This window comes from Halichoerus grypus, chromosome 4 (assembly GCF_964656455.1).
Source record: "Halichoerus grypus chromosome 4, mHalGry1.hap1.1, whole genome shotgun sequence".
NCBI classification, from domain to species: domain Eukaryota; kingdom Metazoa; phylum Chordata; class Mammalia; order Carnivora; family Phocidae; genus Halichoerus; species Halichoerus grypus.
In genome coordinates, this window is record NC_135715.1 from 40,956,698 (window position 1) to 40,960,521 (window position 3,824).

Consider the following 3,824-nt stretch of genomic DNA (forward strand, 5'->3'; position numbering starts at 1 on the left):
TTGATAAAGGAGCACATTGCAAAACAATAATATGCATGCAGAATATGCCAGTTACCACAGTGCATGCTATCATAAAGAGTGAACAAGAATTTATGTAGATAGAATTTGATAGTAAAATGCATAGTACAAAAGAAACACCTAATTATGTGATGGAAAAACTTGTGAAATAACTAGTAAAATGGATGAAGAGTCTGAGTGATAGTAACATCCCTTCTTCACTTGTTGATCCAGAGGAAGGTAACGATCTTGCTTGAGAAGCTGCTGATGGAGGTTGTGGAGAAGAGTCATGAGTCAGCAAAGAAGTTGATATTAAAAACAAGCCTGATATGGCTGAATAGATTCACTTGTGTCATGGTCCATAACAAAAATGGCAAAGGGGGCCACATAGTTGATATTGAAGCAATTATATATAACTGTCTCATTTATAAAACTTTATTGATGAATGAGACCATATCAATAAATATTTTCTAGGTATAGGAAGTAAGTCTGTTTGAAAAGCACTGTCCATTTTGTGTTTCATATCATAGCAGAAGAAGTGCCTGGTCTCAAATAATTAAAGGACAGGCTGACTTCCATGTTCAGGGTAAACTGTAAGATGCTAAGTTAAAAATCTTGTAAGTGCAATATTACAAAAACTTCTAAGTAGTCAAAGAAAAGATCAAAAGAAAATCGCCAATTATCTGGAGATTAAATTACAGAGTTGGGGAGAAGAAAGAGGATTTTCTAGTCTAAGTAAAATAGTTTTCCCGACATAATGTATTACACAGCAAACATATCACAAAAGAGGCCCTGTGTGACAGTGACAGTTCTCTTACACATATGGCCTATTTTGTTCAGCATAGTTACAAATTCCAAAATTTTCACTACTCTGAATCCATGGACCTCAGGGTTATTACATGCTTTCAAGGCATGTCTGCTTATTGCTTATACACTATCTCCCAGTATGTGTGTTCTAACCAGGAAGTTTCACTGGAGGTCTTTGAAAGAGTCTTCGCTTGTAAACAGATCTTTACACTTAATTGGGAAAACTCCGTAAAGATTTTCTCCACAAATAATAAATGTTGTATAGATGAAACTATCCCTGCATACTCTGTTCCCTTTTCCAAGACTAAAATGATTTTAAACACAGAAAAATGTTCTTGAAAATGAGCCTGGGTTTGAAGAAGTTGATGAAAAAGATGTAGGCAGGCTTGAAAGCTCATCTCTAAGAAAATAACAACTACTGAATTTGTTCAATCAAAACATGATGAGAATAAAGCCAATAGGGAGCAGCCAATCAAACCATCAATAATTAAAAAGAATTATGAATCTCTTTCTACAATTATGATGCATTGAATATAGCTGTGAGGTGTGTTTCTGACCTGGGTAATCAGACTGGTGGTGAGGCAGTCAGAGTTGGAAGTCAGGTTCAGATTATAACTCTCTGCCATTGCCCCCTCCCCTTTTTAAATTCTAGATGTAGATAAAAAACTCCCAATCTTGGCTCTCTTCTCCTCCTCGTTCGACAGACAGCCGCATCTTCTGGTGTAGTGCCAGCCGCGTCCCCGAGACATGATGGTGAAGGTCGGAGTGAACGGATTTGGCCATATTGGGCGCCTGGTCACCAGGGCTGCTTTTAACTCTGGCAAAGTGGATATTGTCGCCATCAATGACCGCTTCATTGACCTCAACTACATGGTCTACATGTTCCAGTATGATTCCACCCATGGCAAATTCCACGGCACAGTCAAGGCTGAGAACGGAAAGCTTGTCATCAATGGAAAGTCCATCTCCATCTTCCAAGAGCGAGATCCCGCCAACATCATGGGGTGATGCTGGTGCTGAGTATGTTGTGGAGTCCACTGGGGTCTTTACCGCCATGGAGAATGCTGGGGCTCACTTGAAGGGTGGGGCCAAGAGGGTCATCATCTCTGCTCCTTCTGCTGATGCCCCCATGTTCGTAATGGCTGTGAACCATGAGAAGTATGACAACTCCCTCAAGATTGTCAGCAATGCCTCCTGCACCACCAACTGCTTGGCTCTTCTGGCCAAGGTCATCCATGACAACTTCCGGCATTGTGGAGGGACCCATGACCACCGTCCATGCCATCACTGCCACCCAGAAGACCGTGGACAGCCCCTCTGGGAAGCTGTGGTGTGACGGTGGAGGGGCTGCCCAGAGTATCATCCCTGCTTCCACTGGTGCTGCCAAGGCTGTGGGCAAGGTCATCCCTGAGCTGAACAGGAAGCTCATTGGCATGGCTTTCCGTGTCCCCACTCCCAACGTGTCCATCATGGATCTGACCTGCCGCCTGGAGAAACCTGCCAAATACGACGACATCAAGAAGGTGGTGAAGCAGGCATTAGAGGGCCCCCTCAAGGGCATCCTGGGGTACACTGAGGACCAGGTTGTCTCCTGCGAATTTAACAGTGACACCCACTCCTCCACCTTCGATGCCGGGGCTGGCATTGCTCTCAACGACCACTTTGTCAAGCTCATTTCCTGGTAGACAATGAATTTGGCTACAGCAACCGGGTGGTGGACCTTATGGTCCACATGGCCTCCAGGGAGTAAGAGCCCCCTGGACCACCAGCCCCAGCGAGAGCAAGAGGAAGAGAGAGGCCCTCAGCTGCTGGGGAGTCCCTGCCCTAACTTATCCCCCCAAACACTGAGAATCTCTGGACCTCCACCGTTTCCATCCCAGACCCCCTGAAGAAGGGGAGGGGCTTGGGAGCCCTACCTTGTCATGTACCATCAATAAAGTATACTGTACCCAGCCAAAAAAACAAAAAAAACCAAAAAAAACCTCCCAATCTTGCTAGCTCCCCACATACTGTGCTATCTCTTGCTATTTCTCTATACTCTGCACATACCTTTGTATTTATCCTTTTGAATTTTTTTTCAATTTTCTCTTTCAGGTGTGCTATCTTTTTCCTGCTGAGACCCACGGTGGTATATAGTGGCTACACACACACACACACACACACACACACATACCATATAGAATGAAAGGATGTGCCAACAATTGAACAAATAAATAATTCATTTCCACTGGACCAAGGACAGAAATTCAGTATGACCTCAAGAACACTAGATCTGGAATTTGGGATGTCATTAGAACGTCTTCAGAAGTCTTTCAGTTCTAGTATGCTTTCAGCTTCTCCATTGTTTCGGGCTAACTCTGGCAAAAATACTTTGTGAAGTTGCAAGCAGCTGGATCTCGATATTTCCAGTTCTGAATCAAGATTTCTGTAGACGTTTCTTATCCCTGAGAAGTTAAGAGAAGTTAGAACAGTGTGGGCATTGAACATCTACATAAAGTAGCTGGAGTCTTAAAGTTAAAGTGGTCACTAAAATATCAGGTATTAATCCTTAGAGTAGTATATGGCAAAAAAACCATAAATTTGGCAATCAGAGATTTGAATTTCTCCAGTAATTTATAAAGATTACAAATTGTATACAGTAGCAATATGGAACTTTTGTCAAATTTTTTACATTTGTAAATTTATCATAAGGAAAAGATAATTTTAAGCCTATTAGCAGCTTGCTGGTATCACTTCCTAAATAATTCCTCTACATTTTCCTTTTTCTGTCTGCTAAAATAAAGTTTAAAGATGAAATGAGAAATTCTGGGCATAGAAGAGACCTTGAATAAATATTTATTTGTGGAAAATAGGTATACCCATATGATTTTTTCATCACTGAACACTGTATTTTTAGGAAGAGGCATTAAACTCAGAAAACTTAGCCAAACAATTTATTATAAAATAACATGGATGTAGAATATATTAAAAATCAGTATTTGGTATGCCTCATATATAGGCCCTTATCAAAAAAATCATCT

General features: G+C 41.5%; 1 pseudogene; it reads left to right on the top strand.

Moving 5' to 3' along the window:
* The first annotated feature begins 1,511 nt into the window (after positions 1–1,511).
* Positions 1,512–2,871, top strand: LOC118548330 (glyceraldehyde-3-phosphate dehydrogenase pseudogene; annotated as a pseudogene).
* The last annotated feature ends 953 nt before the right edge of the window (positions 2,872–3,824 follow it).